The following is a 10,857-nucleotide window of genomic DNA, read 5'->3' on the forward strand; positions in this document are numbered from 1 at the left end:
GGATGCCCTGGTTGGAAATCCTGCCTGCCAAGTGCTCCTGGCCAGTCAGAGCTTCCAGCCGCACTGAATGGCAGTATCACTGGAGATGTGATGGGGGCCACAGGTACAACTATCATTCAAGCTCTGTAATTGTCACTGGATCCTAGCCACAGGCGAATGGTGGTGGTTACAGAGGAGGGGGGTGGTTGCAGTTTGGGTGCAAGGGAATGCACAGGAAATGGGTACAGGGAGGGTAGGATGTTCAGCTACAGGGGGAAGGGATAACTCTCAGAGGTACTTATCTTCCTGATGCCAGGAACCCTATCAGGCTCTGAGTGCCTTTTTAACACTGGACTCCCCCAAGCTTGTCATGTTCCTTGCAAGTGAAACCCATACCTACTGCTCAGTTGATATCATCAGCAACAACATGAGACACTGGAATAGCAATTCATTGCCCCACAAGGGCCTTAAGTGGTTGTAGAGCAAGAAGGAAATCCATGGACACACTCCCTGCCCTAAACTTAATTGGGGTGGAGTTGGAGCAGCCCAACCCACCACCTCTTGTGCCTTATTAAAAACACCCCCACCTTTGCTTGCACACATAATGGGGGAGGCCATTAAATTCCTCCTATGTAGAATCATTGTGATGAAGAAAGAGCCCATTCAGGTAAATGCCATTTTTGTAGAGATAAGACCAGTCAGTCTCTTCCCCATGTTCATACCTCATAGCCCTGAAAGCCTATTTTCCATGTTCCACTTTCATCATCCTTGTGGGCACTGAGTTTCAGTACATTGCTTTCACACAGGTTTAGATTAGATTAGATTACTTACAGTGTGGAAACAGGCCCTTCGGCCCAACAAGTCCACAACGCCCCGCTGAAGCGCAACCCACCCATACCCCTACATTTACCCCTTACCTAACACTACGGGCAATTTAGCATGGCCAATTCACCTGACCTGCACATCTTTGGACTGTGGGAGGAAACCGGAGCACCCGGAGGAAACCCACGCAGACACGGGGAGAACGTGCAAACTCCACACAGTCAGTCTCCTGAGGCGGGAATTGAACCCGGGTCTCTGGCGCTGTGAGGCAGCAGTGCTAACCACTGTGCCACCGTGCCGCCCCAAAGATAATTAGGTCTTCCTCATAAACTCCACTGCAGTTTTAAAAATGTATTCATGGGATGTTAACATTTGCTGGCTAGTAGGGCATTTATTGCCAATCCCTAATTGTCCCTGTAAAGGTGACTTTGAACTACTGCTGTCCTTGAGGTGCAGCTGTCAGGAAGGAGTTTCACAGAATTTGACTTTGCAAAGATGAAAGGATAATAATGTAGTGGCACGTCAGTGTGATGGGTAGCTTGGAGGCCAATCTGGAACTGATGGAGTTCCCATGTATCTTCTACCTTTGTGCTTCTAGATGATGGAGATGACAGGTTTTGAAGGTGTTGTCAAAGGAGCGTTGGTGAGTTGCTGCAGTAGAACTTGACGATCATACACTCAGTTGCCACTGCACATTGGTGGTGAAGGGAGTGAATGTTGAAGATGGTGGATATGTGCCAATCAAATGGCTGCTATGTCCTGGATATTGGCAAGGGTGTTGAATGTTGTTGGAGTTAGAAATGTTCCATCACACCTCTCATTTGTACTTTATAGATGGTTGATAGTTATTGTAGAGTCAGGTGGTAAGTTACCTCCAGAATTCTTATCTTCTGACCTGCTCTTGTAGCTGGAGCATTTTTCTGCCTGGTCCAGTGAAATTTCTGGTTAATGGCATCTTCCAGAATGTTGATAGTAGAGGATTCATTGATGATAATACCGTTGAATGTCAAGGAAAGATGGTTAAATTCACTCTTGTTTGAAATGATCATTTTGGCACATGTATGGTGCAAATCTCTTGTCACCTCAAGCCTGGATGTGTTCTAGCTGAATACGGTTGTGGACTGAATCAGTATCTAAGGAATCACCAGTGGTGATGAACATTATGCAATTTTCAGTGAACATCCCCATTTCTGAGTATACGATGAAGGGAAAGTCATTAATGAAGCAGCTGAAGATGATTAAGCCTGGGACACTATTCAAAGGAACTCCTGCAGAGATGTCCTGGGACTTGACTGACCACCAAACTGTCACAAGTATCTACCATTCTTGTAAGTATAACTCCAATATCAATTCAAAGCCTTAAATCTGTGCCTCCAAATCTTTGAACCATCAACTGACAGGGACATTCTTCTGTCCTTGAATAAATCTAACATAATCTTGTTCAGCTGTATCAAATCTCCTGTCAATCTTCTTTAGTCCAAAGAAAACAACCCAGCTTCTCTGCCTGACTGTGTAGCTAATACCCCTCAACTCGGGTAACATTCGCATCAGTTGTTACATTGTAATTGTCATGAAGAACTAAACTGAATCCACCAGATCCATCCCCTTCTGTCTGCGCTCAGAATGGTTCATTAGAAAGATAGATGAGTGTGCTTCTAACGAACCATCAGTGTGTGATCAATTTAAATATCCAGCAATGGACATCTGTGGATTATAAAACAGATTTTCCATTCAAACACTTATCCCAAGTCTAAATGTTAGGTCAACCACTAAGCAATCATTTCTACACCTGCACACTTGGGGGAAAAAGGTTGAAGATAATACAGTTGCAGAGAAATGAGTTGCAAATGAAAGAATTATTTTAAAAATTCACACACCTATCTTATTGAAGGAAGACAGTGTTTGTGAATCCAGTGAGGAAGGAGAGTCATAGAATCCCTACCGTGCAGAAAGAGGGCATTCAGTCCATTAAATCCACACCAAGTTGGATCACCAAGCAAGATTATTATAGGATTGTCTCAAATAGATGAATGTTCAGTTAGTCACAAAGTTAGACACTTGTTGCTTTAATATCAGGATGTCCAAGTGTTTTAAAGCTAGACTTGGATGTAGGAATCAGGCTAAGGGAATTTTAGAAACTGCATAGTCTCAGGGTTCTTCAAAAGGCAAAGATGACACAGGTATTTTCTACAGCTGCTGGCTCTTTAGTTGTCTTCTGCAGACTGCCCTGTCCTTTTCCTGAGTTTTGGGATAGTAAAGGAACTTGAGGCTAGTTTCAGTCGGATGGTTAATGGTCCACTCAGAATTACATAAAGTTAAAACAACATTAGCAGACAACTGAAGGGAAATGATCGTCTTTTACAATTATTTTATGGATTACTGTGCTGTCAGATCTGTTTTGTGAAATATTGAACTTGGAGGCAAGAGGCTTAGAGCACCATCAATTTTATGTTTCAGGTGAATCTCATCAATAACATTCATCTTGATAAGTCCATTCCAGACAGAGGCCTTCACTAAGGGAGATTTGATTAGAATTTTCTGGAATCTTAATATAGTCTGTGTTGAATAAGCAATGATCACCTGACTCTTGGAAGCCATCTTAACTACTTTGTGAATGTCCATTTTAAAATATATGTAGGTCACTTCCAGAAGCTACTATAGGAAAACAATCTGTGTCTGCATTTATGAATAGTGATGGCATAACAGCTTTGAAGTCAGATTGCTGAAAAATTTCAAAACTTTCAAAATCAAAATTTGGAGGCTCCACACGGCTATCACCATGATGCTAAAAAACCCCAAAATCATAAAATGCCTGTTACATAATTTTCTGCTAGTTTTTCTTTCCTTCTCTGGATAAAGTCTGCTTTTAGGAATGACCAGTTGTGGTTCTCAAATGGAAAAAAAGAGTTGGAAAAAAAGCCTGTGTAAAAATAGAAAAAAGCCATGCTCCTTTCCAGGTTTATTGTCACAAAACAGTTGACGGTACAGAAAGACTCTTTTCATTGCGTGAAAGGTTCTGTAAACTTTGAGGAATTGGTTGCAGCTGTCTGAAGGTGGTCTGGATCCTCCAATAACAAAGCTGCTCAACATGAGAGTGAGAGCACTATTATTGGAGAGAATTGGTCATAGGACATGTCAGAAAACAGAACCCCCTGACGTAAGTGCTCATTGTATCCTTGAAGAACGTCTGAAAATATAGCAACACTGTAAGTGAGATGTGCAAGGAGGTGGCTGATAGAGCAAGCTTAATCTGAGCCCATGTCAATTCAAAGGAGGTGAATCACGAATGAGACTTACGCTGTTTTCCCTTAGCCCACTAGTGCTTCAGTTGGAAGTTATGGTGACTTTTATCAACTTGCTGGGTGAAATGCCTGTCTCTCAGAGGGAAGAGCTGTACCACGAGAGCGTCCTATCAGCAGACTGAGTGTAGGACTGCAGTGCCAGGTGATTGGGAAGATGCTTGCGGTCCAGACCATACCATCGTTCTGGCTGAAGGAAGCCTTATGAATACAAGGGGCCTTATGTGAGTGAAAACCAGAAAGGGTGGGGAACTTTTCTCATGCTTTATTTTACTTGGTCCAAGGAGCTGACTTCTCCATGGCGACAACCATTACTGCCACAGGATCGGCCAACAGGAAAGGTGCTGGTAGCATGCCTGTGTGTAGTTAGTTGACAGGAGAAATGCCTCAACCTGGGAAGGCAGGCATGTCTGGCCAGAAATTCAACTTCAGTGCAGGAAAGCGGTGCAGTAGATATTAACAGAAAACTCCTAATTCTGGCAAGAGCTGCTGAAATTGTAGATCACGATTCAAGAGTTATTTACAGAGTACACTAAGCGTTTACATGTTCTCTGATTTTCAAACTGATTTTTATGATTGAATTCAAATGCTGGATGTTGGATTTTGAAGTGTAATGGCATTTAACATTTGAATATAATAAGTGTTTTTCACCTCCTTATCTTCCCTCATTCGCACAGTACATTGGTTCCCTTGCATTGAAATTTCCTCCCATCTTATAGTTAGGTCCATCTTCCATTAATCTTACTCTGAACACTTTTCTGAACAATGAAACAACACAGAAATGGATTGATATGACATTATTATTGCTGTAGAAGGCATTATGACAAGGGAAAAGGGATATAATTGATCCTGTTCAGAGGGAAGGGAGGAGAAATGAAGAAGCTGAAATGGGGATTCAATGTGTTTTTGAACTCAAGAGTTTTGAGGAGAATTTTAAAGTACAGAGGTAATAGGCAAAGTTGATTGATTTCGGCAGAGAATTCCAGAGCTTTGTCTACAGCTAGACTTGACAGCAGGATTTTTGTTTCGTTGTGAGTCCTTATCCAGAGAATGGCAGAAGCAGGCTGACACTGGGTGCTCAGTGAGACATCATTTTTGTTTTGCACTTCTTGCAAAAGATCAAGGAACATTCGTCCAGAGCCATTACTTAACCACCACGCAGTGACAAGGCTTTGTGTTGTGTGTTACTGACCTTCCCTCCTCCAAACAACTTGCTATCAGACAACAACCTTGGAAGGAGGAAATATTAATGTAGAAACCACCAAAATGATTTTTAGTGCGGAGGGAAATGTGTTTCAATCTGTAACCAACACTTTTAATCTGACTATTGTGACGACTTCAAACGTTCAACAGCCCTTTTTAATTAAAGCTTTGAGTTTTCCCAGTTTTAATATGCTGAAGAATCAGACATTAGTCATGTTTCCTTTAACTCCTCCAGCATTCAAAAAGTATCCAGCTGCCATCAAAGTTGGGATTGCTCCCTAGTCTGAATTGAGCTAATATTTAAAACATCAGGGTGTTCATCCAATGTAAGATTGATCTAATGGAGACATCAGAACCCTGTTCTTCAACTCAGAAATCTGAAGAAACACTACATGTGGAATTAGTTGCGAACTCTTGGTGTAAAAGTTTTGAATGCTGAGGGTATAGCAATTGAAGATACCTCGAGGTCAATATGTTTAATGTTAGCTGTCCACCTCCCCTTTCCTCAACCCATCTGCCAACATGTTGGGGATGAAGTCAGCCAGAGGTTGCTTCTCAGTAGAAATCCAGTGATGGAGTTGTGTGTGTGTGTGTGTGTGTGTTAAAATGAGGCAGCATTTCAGCCAGACTTTGAGACCTTCCTTCTCTACTTCAGCACTCTTGTGTGATTCATATCTTTCTGAACGGACAGGTCCCCCTTTTGATCCTCGTGTTTCAACAGCCCACACACCTACCAATTACTCTCAAATGAGCAATAAGCCTCAGCTGCTGACCACCATTGTCCTATCAAGACAAAATTACAGCTGGATGACTGTTTCGCCCTCAGTGCAGGGTTATGACCTCCAGTTGACCCTGACATTGGGGCCTTGACCTCAATTGCAAAATCTTTGGACTTAACCTAAAAATTTGAGCCAGATCTTTCAGGAGGGAAATTGGGCAACTTTTCCACAAGTAAGGTTGAAACTTAACACAAAGTCACAAATAAATTGGTTGCATGTCAGTAATTTTACAGCCAGTTGTTTTTGCTGGGATACTGGTGGGTTTGTCAATCTCAAGGTACTGTATCTAACAAAGTTCCACTGTGTTTCGGTTTAGACCAGTAAGCCAGATAAAAATCTAATAGCCTATGTCTCTTAACAAGGAGTTCCTTCAAAATGTTTCTGAATTCCATTTGTAATTTTTTTTCTGAGACTTCAAAGTTGAAGAAGGGATTTTTGACAGCCCAGGGAAATGTGACATTTGACCCTTCTGAATAAGAAATAAGTTGTCATGGCAACATTGTTCCCTTGTCATCACCGAACAAAGACATGAGAGGTTTTCAAGTGAAGTACATTGAAATGCATTATTGAGGATCAACAGCTAAACTTTAGGTAGGATTTCAAGGTTGCATTTGAAATGTCAAGGTTTGTGGTGCACAGATTGGGAGCTAATATATTTTTCGATACCTGCATTTCCTCAATGGTCCAAATGTAAATCTACTTGGTTTAAATTAACTGCATTATACAAAAGATATTGCAGGGACCAAGTATGGAGTTTGAAGGAATTTGTTTTACATTCTTCATTTTAATTGCATGGACCTGGGACAAAATAAAACTTGCTTTTACAAATGTATATTTTAATTAAATTTGATTAGAAATATTTAATACAGAGTCATAGAGTAATACAACACAGAAGCAGACCCTTCGGTCCAACTGTCTATGCTGACTGAGTTTCCCAATCTAAAACTAGTCCCATTTGCCTGCATTTGGTTTATATCCTTCCAAACCTTTCCTATTTATGTACCTGTCCAAATGTTTTTTAAATATTGCAACTGTACCTGAATCTACCACTTCCTCTGGCAGTTCATTCCACATACAAACCACCTTCTGTATTAAAACGTAATCCCTCAGGTCCCTTCTAGATGTTTCGCCTCTCACCTTAAAAATACAGCCTCTAGTTTTGATTACCCTCCACCCTAGGGAAAAGACTTTTGCTATTCACCTTATCTATGCTCCCCCTACTGTTTCAGCCATTTATTAGATGTCACTAATAATTTATCTAGGATTTCTTCTCTTCAAGCTTTGTAAAGAATTGTGCAATTTTTCTCCTCACTCCCAAGTTTTGCCTTTTCCTGAAGATACTTGCAGACACTTTCTGCTTTTGAGTAAAAATAATCAATTCAAATCACTGGATTGCAATGCTCTTTGTATGATTTTTTGGATTACTTTTTGTCCAGGTATAAAAGTGGAAATTTTACCCAGACGAGAAGGCAGAATCACAGAAACACGGAATTGAAACACTGCAGAAACAGGCTATTCAGCTCATTGTATCTGCACTCGTTCTATTACCGCAAGCCAATCTCCGGTTTTTCTCATATTCTTGCAAACCATTTCTATCCAAATAATTATCCAATGCCCCTTGAATACCTTAATTGAACTTACTTGCACCATGTTTCCAGGCAGTGGAAACATGTTTTCTTTTTCACATCACCCTTGTTATGTTTCCACATTACTTTAAATCTGTTCCCCCTCCTTCTTTTTCCTTTATGAGCAGGGACAACTCATTCCTATCTACTCTGTCCAGCTTGTTCCTGATTTCAAAACTTTCTATAAAATCTTCCCTCAACCTCCTTCTTTCCAGGGAAACAGTCCTGACTTCTTAAATCTATCCTCGTAACTGAAGATTTCTCATTACTGGGACCATTCTTATAAATCACTTCTGCACCATCTCCAATGCATTCACATCTATCTTAGAAAGTTGTGCCCACACTGTACACTACAGTTGAGGTCTAACAAGTTTCTTGCACAATCTGAATATCACTTTCTTGGTCTTGTAGTGTATGTCTTTATTAATGAACATGAGAAGACTTTATTAGCTGCTTTCTCTACCTGCCCTGCCATTTTCAATGATCTGTGCACAAAAGCAACCATTTATTTCAGTGCATTCTTACACTGAATATGCCACACTTATCGAACCCTACATTTTCAATTCACTGTCTAGAAGCTATGTCTTGAAATATAGTGCTAAAGGACTTTAGCTCCCCCTATTTATACCCAAGGGAGATGAGAGATCTCCATCAGCTAGGACAATGAGGACTCGAGGACATGAAGCATCCTAGTTTTGGCAGAGGCTTTCAGTGGGGCTGTTGGTCTGACCTGTGAGATACTTCTGCCCCATTAGCAACAAGAACAGTTTGCATTTATAAGCAATCTGTAATGTTATAAAAATATCCGAGAGAAAGTGAGGGCTGCAGATGCTGGAGATCAGAGCTGAAAATGTGTTGCTGGAAAAGCGCAGCAGGTCAGGCAGCATCCAAGGAACAGGAGAATCGACATTTCGGGCTTATGTTCCCCCTCCTTCTTTTTCCTTTTATGAGCAGGGACAACTCATTCCTATCTACTCTGTCCAGCTTGTTCCTGATTTCAAAACTTTCTATAAAATCTTCCCTCAACCTCCTTCTTTCCAGGGAAACAGTCCTGACTTCTTAAATCTATCCTCGTAACTGAAGATTTCTCATTACTGGGACCATTCTTATAAATCACTTCTGCACCATCTCCAATGCATTCACATCTATCTTAGAAAGTTGTGCCCACACTGTACACTACAGTTGAGGTCTAACAAGTTTCTTGCACAATCTGAATATCACTTTCTTGCTCTTGTAGTGTATGTCCTTATTAATGAACATGAGAAGACTTTATTTAGCTGCTTTCTCTACCTGCCCTGCTTATGCCCGAAACGTCGATTCTCCTGTTCCTTGGATGCTGCCTGACCTGCTGCGCTTTTCCAGCAACACATTTTAAGCTGTTATAAAAATATGCCAATCAAATTGATTCAACAAGAAAATGTGAGCCCAGAAGCAAAATGCTGCTGGCACTGGAGATCTGAAATCAAAATAGTAAATGTTGGAGCAACTCAATGAGTCTGTGGACTGAGAAATGGGCTCCAATTGATGATATTTCAGAAGGAGATTTCCAGAAAAGTCACCAAAGCTTCGTCAGAGGTAGATTCTACAGACTATCTTAAAGAGGAGAGAGAGAGAGAGAGATGTAGAAGACAAGGACGTTTAGATAGGGGATTCCAAAACTTAGGGTCTCAGCAACAGAAGGCCTGATCTTTTAAAGCAAAGAAATTTAGGGATACATAAGAGTTCAGAAGTGGGAAATGCAAAGTTCCCACAGAAAATGAGGCTGGAGGAAGTTATTGGAAAGTGAATAGGCATTGTCATGAGAAGATTTTAAAACAAGGAAGAGAAACTGGTGTTGACAGGATTGGATCAGGAACAAATGCATATCACTGAGAAGGGGAGTGATAGATGATTGGGATTTGGGAGCATCCTGCAGTGTATAATGAATAATATTTGTTGACCCCACACTTAGAGGAATAGGTAAGAGAGGGAGGAAAATCCAAAGGAGCAACTGGAAGCTTTGCTCACTGAGATTCCATCCTGAGCAGGATAATCCCAGAGTGAGGACTTCGTTTCACATATAAAAATTGATATTTCAGACAAGATTTGGGAAGTGAGTGATAGCTGAAGAATTCTTCATTCAGGAGAGAAGGTGTGAAAATTAATAAGGAAATAATTTTAAGGGAATAACTTTTTTCGCTGCAAGCTTAATATTGATTTATAACACTCTTCGGTGTGGGAGGTGAAACACTCAATTGTGTCATCTGAGTGGTGTTCAATGCATTGAGGCTGAAATGTGACAGTGGGGTACACTGTAGATTGACCTCTGGAGCCTTCTATATTTTGGTCCTGTGTGTTCTGGACGGTGACAATCATTGGCCAAAGTATCAAAGCAAATCCAGCCTAAATATTGACAGCAGTGACTACAAAGGAAAATCACCAGAAATACAAATTAAGGTGAAAAAAGGAATCATGATCAAACTGCCACACGTCATTCTAAAAACAACAATGAAATCCCAAAATAGATACTAATCACTGTTTTGATATTAGAAACAAAATGAACGGTTTTGAGACATTTTAGAACATGCAGGTTTTTAGTTTTACTTATTCAGAGGATGTGGGCTTTCCTGTTGAATCACTATTTATTGTTCATCCCTCATTACTCTTGGGAAAGTGATGACAAGCTGCATTTTCAAATTATCGGTAAGTAGACCCACAATGCTGTTAGGGAGGACTGCCAGAATTTTGATCCAGCAACATCGAAGGAACAATGACATATCTTGGTGTCAGGATGGAGGGTTTCAGGGGGGATATGCACATGGTCGTGTTCCCATAGAACATAGAACATAGAACAATACAGCACAGAACAGGCCCTTCGGCCCACGATGTTGTGCCGAACATTTGTCCTAGCTTAAGCACCTATCCATGTACCTATCCACTTGCCGCTTAAAGGTCACCAATGATTCTGACCCTGCTACTCCCACAGGCAGCGCATTCCATGCCCCCACCACTCTCTGGGTAAAGAACCTACCCCTGATACCCCCCCTATACCTTCCACCCTTCACCTTAAATTTATGTCCCCTTGTAACACTCTGTTGTACCCGGGGAAAAAGTCTCTGACTGTCTACTCTATCTATTCCTCTGATCATCTTATAAACCTCTACCAAGTCA

General features: G+C 41.1%; 1 long non-coding RNA gene across 1 annotated transcript in view; it reads left to right on the forward strand.

Annotated features, from left to right (window-relative positions):
- Positions 1–592: 592 nt before the first annotated feature.
- The window catches only part of LOC122561931, a 25,909-nt gene continuing 15,644 nt past the window's right edge, over positions 593–10,857 (forward strand). Inside the window, exon 1 of the long non-coding RNA XR_006315160.1 lies at positions 593–646. This is a non-coding gene — a long non-coding RNA (uncharacterized LOC122561931). The remainder of the gene's footprint in view (positions 647–10,857) is intronic.

Source organism: Chiloscyllium plagiosum, chromosome 24 (assembly GCF_004010195.1).
Source record: "Chiloscyllium plagiosum isolate BGI_BamShark_2017 chromosome 24, ASM401019v2, whole genome shotgun sequence".
NCBI lineage: Eukaryota > Metazoa > Chordata > Chondrichthyes > Orectolobiformes > Hemiscylliidae > Chiloscyllium > Chiloscyllium plagiosum.